Source organism: Acanthochromis polyacanthus, chromosome 4 (assembly GCF_021347895.1).
Source record: "Acanthochromis polyacanthus isolate Apoly-LR-REF ecotype Palm Island chromosome 4, KAUST_Apoly_ChrSc, whole genome shotgun sequence".
NCBI lineage: Eukaryota > Metazoa > Chordata > Actinopteri > Pomacentridae > Acanthochromis > Acanthochromis polyacanthus.
Window position 1 is genome coordinate 34,370,777 of NC_067116.1, and position 8,675 is coordinate 34,379,451.

General features: G+C 40.1%; 1 protein-coding gene across 2 annotated transcripts in view; it reads right to left on the reverse strand.

Moving 5' to 3' along the window:
* Positions 1-7,955, reverse strand: part of fryl (furry homolog, like) — an 83,852-nt gene extending 75,897 nt beyond the window's left edge. The window contains exons 1-2 of one of the 2 annotated variants that reach the window (XM_051946674.1): positions 7,790-7,955; positions 435-504 (exon numbers count right to left, since the gene is read on the reverse strand). The gene's annotated coding sequence lies outside the window, so the exon portion shown is untranslated. The remainder of the gene's footprint in view (positions 1-434; positions 505-7,789) is intronic. The other variant, XM_051946675.1, reaches the window with a different exon arrangement.
* Positions 7,956-8,675: the final 720 nt, after the last annotated feature.

The window sequence follows — 8,675 nt, forward strand, 5'->3', positions numbered from 1 at the left end:
CACTACTCAAGGCAATTGTGTATGGTTAAAAGGAATACAAACAAGCCAGAGTGTTTTTTCCCCTATAGCAGAATTATAATCGTGTTTCATACTAAATATACAAGTACACAAGAAATATAGTACCTTCAGATGGCCTTACTTAAAACTTTTAGCCCATATGGAGGTAACGTATAACTGCAGACAGAGCACAGTGAGGCATTCTTCACCTTAAGACTGCAACATGACAGTATACAAATAAAATCATCTAAGCTGACCACAAAGCCAAATGCAACTCTGAAAAGACTAAAAAGTCTACCTTGCAACTTACATAATTCAGAAAACAAACTCAGAGATTATTCCAACACGCTGTTCATTCCCACAGTACTTAGCTGGCAGCTGCTGTAAAAGCTAAACCACAGCAGTGGAACACAACCCTCTTAACCCATTCAACGTACCTTAAGGCCATAGAGCAATGGCTGGAACTGGAAAGAGACAGGAGGGCCCTCAAATTCACTGCACAAGACTCTGAAAGGGAGTGCACAGAAATTGCATCTTTAACATCACCAAAGTAGAAAATTGACATGACAACAAAAAACAAGCCGTCACTGCCATTTAGTAGAGCTAAGTACAAATTATACTCTTCACCTAAACTTTGTCCTCTGGATCCCAAGCTGTTTCTATGCATTTTTTTTTTTAATTCTGTCACATTTTTACTCAATGTGAGCTCTTTGTTTCACTGTGGCATAAAGTGGCAGTATAACAAAATTATAATGCCATATAAAGCCATAAATAATTACAGAAAGGAAAAAATTCAAATTACTTTTTATTGCAAAAAATAAATAATCTTGAATCAATATGTGTGACATAATAACTGGCGACAGGTGGTACCAAGACTGAAAAAAAAAAGATCCACAAAGATATTTTACAGATTACTTATGTTTTTACATAAGTATGGAAATCTGCTCTGGGAAGACAATGCTGTATCTTGCACAACTACTTTCTCAGCATACAGTTTTTGAGCCATGCAGCATTTATTTTACTGCACAAGTATGTTATATCTTCGTCTAAATTACTAGTTTGTTTCCATTCTTTTCTCCTGTCTGTTTTCTTTTAAATACAGCCTGCAGTTCAGTTGAAGTGTCACTAAATTTTTGACGTGATTGCTGATCAAAGCCAGGTCTGTCATGGTTTCTAGGTTGTGCTAAGGAGTGCAGAATTTGCTTGTTTGTTTTTTTACAAACTACGATTATTTTCCGGTAAACCTGTAAATGACACATTGAGAGTAAAGTAACATGTTTTAAATAGTACATCTTTCACCTAAGACAGTTACAGTTCGTGGTTTTGCTAAATGATGGAATTTTAGTGACTGTTTTAAAATCACCTTTGACTTTTTCGGTAAGCAGCACATTAACATTAGTGTGACACAAAGCCATCAGACACATTTTCAATATTACATTGTCTTTGAATTTCCTCGATAACATGGATAACTGAATCCCAGTCCACATAAAAAAAACACTTTGATGCTTGTTTCCTTTGTGGCTTATTCACTTGTGGACATTTAAAGCTTTGGTTTAGGGCTGCAGCTAACGAACCCTCGAGTAATCGTCCGAGCACGATACGTCATCAAAAGCGGAAGTGAGCGCGCAATGCAACAGAAATCGGCGTCCGACCGGAGCGCAGAACACGGACGGACATCGGCGCTGCATCATGCATATATTATGTATGCACGATACAGTGGGGACATCCGCGATCTATCGTAAACACGGATGTCAGTGTTTATTATACAGCTGTATCTAAACGCGGACATCCGCGCTGCATCGTGCATACATAATACATGCACGATGCAGCGCCAATGTCCGGCTTCGTTAGCTGCAGCCCTACTTTGGTTGCTGAGGTAACTCTGTTTACTTGCCAACCCACATGACTGAGTAAAACTGAGTAGCCAACACTTCATCGGTCACTGTCAACGTAGTAAGGGCTGCCGTGTGACAAATTATTTAACAGTAAAAATATGACTTGTAAGCTCGTAAGTCTGAAGTAGAAGAAAAATACATACTTTCAAAGGCCATCAGATCCTGCCCAGTCTCCATAGATAGCTAAACCACACAATGAACTTTTGTATGCCAGTGATTTCAGAAACGTAGACCCAGACATGACATTTTAAATTTGGGATCTTATATAACTTGTGAGTGCAGTTGTGCACTTCAGGTGATCAGCTGCTTCCCCATTTTGATGTGACTGAAGCGCACAAAGCCATAAACTTTTGGGATACTATTATGGTGTCATACATCAATTAACAGTATCCTTTGCACCAGCTGGTATTTGCCTCACATGCATAGCATCAAAATTGACTAGTTTAACTTAGTATCCAGTAATGGTTAATTTGCCTGTCATCACTGCATGTCGGTGACTTTTACTGACATTTCATCATCTCAGATTGTCACATAACTGCTGGTCTCTCCCTATGTGCACCCACCCGAAATTTTGAAGTTTTGATTATATATTGAAAATTCCTGTTCAATATCTCTCAGCTACAACACAGAACAACATCCTATACAACAACAGTGCAGTGAAGGCAGAGCATCACCGGGCAGTCCAATCTTGGTCACAGCAAAGTGATAGGTCAGCCTACTGTTGGCGTCAGCCTGGTTTGCTCTGTATTGGGACAGGATTAAAACCTCTTCCTGAGCAGAGTAATAATCTGAAGATTACCCACTACATCCAAGAGGCAGTTACATAAGCGTTCAGAGCCTCCAAAACTCCACTTTCCTTCCATCATTGTTGTGGCTACAAATGGCTCCTTTTATAGTCAAGCAATCTCATATCCAGTCACACAATCATGGTTATTGTCCGATTCAGAGCAGAATGTAAAATATTTCGTTTTCAAGTTAACAAAATGTTGGTAAGCATAATTCAATGACATTAGATTGACATAAATAGTAAGACTAAGTGCAGAAGGGTGGAAACTTCTGTTATCAAACTGAAGTCATACAAAGGAAGGAAGATGAAGCCACTTAGTCACACAGCAGCCAGACAGAGAAGTTGAGGTGTGAGAACTTCCACCCTCAACACTGTGGACGGATGGTGAGAACAGGTCAGCAGTGATAGCAAGTCAAAACAAAACAAAAACCTTGGCAGCCTAAAAGTCATGTCAAAGCGACATACCATTGCACATACCTTATCCCACCCATCACACAACCAGCAAAAAAAAATCTCAAGCACCATCACTCGCTTCTCACGGTGAAAAACCTGTGAATAATACATCTGACTTCCTGTTCCAGCTCAGCGACTCCAAAACACACACACACAAAAAAAAATGTGACCACAGAAAAAGGGTAAGCCAAACTCTGCGCACATCCTGAATACTGTCGCAAAAATCGAACCGCAGACTAAGCTCCTGCTCTATATTTAAGCACTCAAACAAATTCATTTCTCTGGGAGTGCTAAAACATACATCTCAACACAACTTAAAATTCTCTTAGTGAATGTGTACAGTTCCTGATCTGTGCAAATTTGAAAAGTTTAAACATTGAACATTTTGACGTTACTGCAGCTTGTGAGTCAAACTAAAGGTTAGCTGAGCTGAATTGATCTGATCAATGATTAACTTCACTTCATCTACTAATACTGCTCTGCAATTGCGGGGGTGCCACAAATAGGACAGCAAAAGCCCATCCAGGAAATATAACATAACCCTGACAAAGACAAAATTGTCCTGTCTTACATTGTTGTGTGCCCTTCTCCTTCCTGCCACATATCAGCTTTCATTAGCCTGCAACCATTCTGTACAGTTCCCTTCAAGTTCATCATATGAAGGCATGACAGCTGCACAACCACGAGAGAATCTCTAAGGCAGCACACCTTTTCGACTTGCCTTGAAAGAATTTAGGCCAACTCATGGTCACAAACAGGCAGTGTGCAACAGTAAACTGCACAAAGGAGGAAAAGCCTATATCTGGCTCTCTCCAACGCTAAATGACAGGCCTGGCCTGTTGTAATCACTACCTCTTAAAAAGACTGGTTACCGGTTTCTTCCGACTAGAAAGGGAAGTGCATGAACAAACACCTTTTTGCATGTTTCAACAGATATTCCCTTTATCTTTACCTCAAACTGAATGACATATATAGCCAGAAAATATGTGGGCTTAATGTACCATCAACAGATCTAAATATGGCAAAAACACAACCAACTCAGCTGAGGCCGTCTTGAGGGCAAAGACAGGGTGGTTTCTTTGGCGAAGGCAGACCCAAACATCAATTATGCTCCAAACCCTCTTTCCAAAGCCAAGGATAATCTCGCTCAGCAGGGCTCAATTATAGGTTATTTCTAGCTAGACTCAGTCCTCATTGTGCACTACACATTATGCCAAGTCTTCCAATGCAATCAGTGAAAAGAATGCCTAACTCAGTAAAGCAATGTTGTGCATTAATCTACAATGTATGAGGAAGAGGAAGAGACCTTGGGAAGTTAACTATACGAAGGTCATAGAGACAGTGACCAACTGCTAATTTAAAAACAAATGCACAACTATATTAAATACTAACAAATAAACACCTTTCTATTGCAGACCAGCCCAGTTTATTTTATCATTCATGATAGAACAACTTCACAACTTTCAGTATTTTTCTGACTTATGAGTATTCTCATCTTCACTGTTTTATGAGAAGCCCGCATCATAGCGTGTTCATTTCCTACAAACAGAAAAAAAGCACAGCATTGCTGTTCAACATTAAGTGTTTATGGAAGTTCATTTTGCAGTGGGTGTAACACTCAGTGCAGGACAATGTGACCACAAAGATAGGTGCTTACATACATATCAGGGATAACATTTAACTGAATAACAAGGTTTGAAGCCAAATCCATGCACATATTCTCAGTGTATTTATTCAGTGGTTTAGTTAAAGATTTAGCCAACTGCAAATGAACAAATACCTGATCCAACTGGTCAGCTTACTTCTAGGAGGTCATCTGTTGAAATCAAGCCAGATAAATGACACCTCGTACTGTATGACATGAAGATGTCACACAAGTTTTGGAGAGGTTATATCAGGATTCTGTGTGTGAGCTGCTTATATAGAACTAGGCGACCTGCTGAGAGGTCATGGGCCATTGGAGCAGGCGCCTAATAAGGAAATCAATAAGCCAAGATGCGTGGGAAGTTTCAAGCACATATCCAGATGACATGCAAGTCATTAGGAGGAACAGTGTAGTGTATAAATATGAAAACATCGTCCAAATAACAACACAAGTTGGATGTATAAAGAAAAGCTGCTAATGTGCTAATAACACGACACCCAAAAAACTTTCGGAACTGATTACTGCTGCAGAGTTCAAAGATACATTAAGACAGACAGCTTTTTGGATCAACATTATTGTTGAAGTGTAAGAAACTGAGTAATGGTTGTCATGCGTAAATAATATTTTTGTCACCACTGAAATGCTGAGTTAACGGTTAATCCTTGCAAAGGGCAGCTTAGTGAGAGGCCACTGTGGGGGCATTTCACAGAGCTTGGTTTTTCATCCCCATACTCTTCAATGCCATTAATGTCTTACCAGATTAAAGCAAACACACTAATTCACTGGAATTATGCCGCAGATAATCACAGATAGATGACTATCTGCAATCTAGGGGGATTCCCTGTAGTTCGTGCATATATAAGAGAATAGTCTACACATCTGTACTGCCATCAGAGGCTTATCCTGGCAGGGATGAGGGGGTGGTCAGCTAGTTGCAAAGACCAACAGTCTAAAAGGCCAGTGTTAGCACAGCCCTGCAAAGTCTAAAATACACAATGCTGACACGACGTCACTTTACAGCAAGTTCACATTAGCAGCAGTGTATAACCCAAAAGACATTACACTGTAGCAAAATCAAACACAGTTAGCTGAGACAAGATTACATTTTGAGTCACCTCCGTCTAACTGCAAAACTACAGTGTGCACACAATATGCCGTAATCTAACTTTTATATGGAAATATGCACAGCATTCCTACTCAAAGCATCATTCACCCTTATGTGGGCTTACAAGTGAACACAGACTAGCTTTTCTTTTGTCACTGCTTTCCTCTGAAATGCCTTGGCCATCTCCACCTCCAGTCACACAGCAGACTCACCAGATTCCTCCTTGTCTGTCTCCAAGTGCCACTGCTTGGGTCTCTACAGAAAATTAACAAATGCTTCATTGTATGTCTGATGCACTCCGAACTGGGAGAATGAAGTCCTCAGAGGAATGTTAGATGCAAAGCTGACAGTCCTCTCACTGTCATGCCACTGCATATGAATCACATGTATAGTCACATTACAGTTTAGTCCCTTAAAACACACCATTGCCTTTTAAAGAGTGACCTCTCTCTCAAACAAAAACGATGTTGAAGATATAACCAAAAATAATGCACCTCTACTTTGCTCATTTATATCCTACATAAATCAAGTGGGTGAAAAAAAACACTGGGTCAACTCTGTGGGTTGGTTGTTTTGCTGCAGGTAGGCCCAGGCCATAAAACAACAGCAAAATGTACCTACAATAGACATTTCGTCAAATAGAATGTTTACTTATATGCTTCAGATGTAAACCACAATCTAAGTATATAAGGAAATTGCAAAGTTCAACTCCATAAATAAACTTTTGGCCAGGATCATAAACAGCCTATCACATCTTTTGATAACAGAGTCAGTTCACTCTCTGTCACTTTACCTTCATCTATGCCTACAGACCTTCCCTGCTGGAGGTTGTGGTTGACAAATACCAGGGCTTGGCAGTCAAAAATCGCTCTTGCTCCTGTGCTCCCACCATCAAGTCCCTAAGCAACGCACATGTGGAGGCCAGCACAGAGGGCTGACAGACATGACATCAGGGTCTCCATCTAATGATGCCAGATTCAGGCCAGCCACTCAGAGCCATAACACAAGTGCAGTGCAGCAGCTCTTCCCTGATCACCTTCCTTCTGTCTCTGGACTTTATTTGCTTTTTTTTTTAAATTGTGCAGTATAAATTATTCATTTCTTCTTACAGTTATACAAGTGTGTAAATCTGGATATTTTTCAATGGTGTGTTAGCAGTTCACTACATGTGCAGCTTAGTAATGGACCTAAGTTGTTAAAATCAAAGTAAAGTACTTATATTCTCATTAAATCGTTCCCTCCAAGTCTTTATTAAAACTAGGTTATTTCATTTTATCAGTACTTATGGATATCGACTGAAATAAAACCTCTGACCGTGGTAAACTTTTCAGCTATATTGCTCAGCACTTACTGCAGGTAAACATACCAAACAAGTTTGCCAACATTATTGTTGTCTGGCACGAAGCATGGTCATTTCCACGGCAAAACTATAATTATAGAAGAACTAGTGACGTTAACACAGGCTAACGTATAACAAAATAAGCTTCATGGTAGTATTTAGCTAGCAACTAGCCTGGTGTTAATACTGCATTGAAGAAACTGCTAGTGTTGAGTAGCAGGCTAGCTAGCTGCAGCAACTTTAGCTGACCAGCCAGTTCTCAACTATAAGTTAACGTTCAACGTGCGAGCCCTGCTGGCTATCTAGCAGCGATAAAAACTAATGACAACAAGAATCTGGTCCGTGCTTACGGTTCAACTTGCAAGGCATTCAGGCGATTAACTCAATAGCAGAGCAACCAAACTCCTTCTTTAGCATGCTACGACAGCCAGTTTTGGTACCACAATTGGAAAGCTAACCTCAGCGACAAAGTTAATAACGGAACTTGGCGTAAGCCGACGTTAACTACACTAATAGCAACCATTGGGTCCTCATTTACTTTACTATTCGTAATGCTGACGTTACTCACAACTTTAGCTTCTTCTCCCTTTAGTTGAGCTAGGTGGCTAGCTTGCAGACGTTCTTTTCATTTGCCGAACAAGCTTCAACGTCCTGGCCCTCCTCCATTGGAAGGATTTGCGTAGTGGTATGATTTTTTTTTTTTCTCTCGGTCTGTTTCGGCGTTGGAAGAGGGCCACTGTCAGAGCGGACGGCAGCCTGTTTGTCCCGCCTCCTTCGCTGGGATTGGCTGCAATGGTTTCTGCCTACTTGTAATACAGATTTATATTCCACGAAACACGTGCCTATCTTCCAAAAACGACCTATTGATTGGATAGCGTCTTGTAGGGGCGGGTGACTTTCATACGGGTCCGCTTTTTATTTATACCAGCGTACACCGACATCTGCATGGACATGCGGGCATGTCAGATACGTAGTGCTAAAAAGTTGCTCAATTCCTTTTCACGGCACAGAATTCACAGTAACACGTTTTACCTCCATATAGGTGCAGAAAACCTACCAATAGTTAACAATGCCCTATTATGTCATTGCAATTTCATGAATGTAGTTGCGAACATCTGTAACTCCTCCAATGAAGCAAACCCTTGATATATATACATAAGTAAAAGTGACTTTAACTATTTACCATTAGCCATTCAGCATCTGTTTATACAGTTTAAAAATGCACAAAATAACTTTATATCAGCTTCCACCTTCAATATAGTACTTAAAAAAACATGCACTCAATGTTTTGTATACTAAAGTTAACAAACTCATTGGCACAAAACAGTCATGTTCATCTGCCATTACTGGTATGATAAATGTGCTTCAGCTGTGAGCCAGCTGACAGTTATGCTCTGACACTGTAGTTAGTTAAATATCAATGAAAATTCAACTCTCTCAGCTTGTAAGCTGAA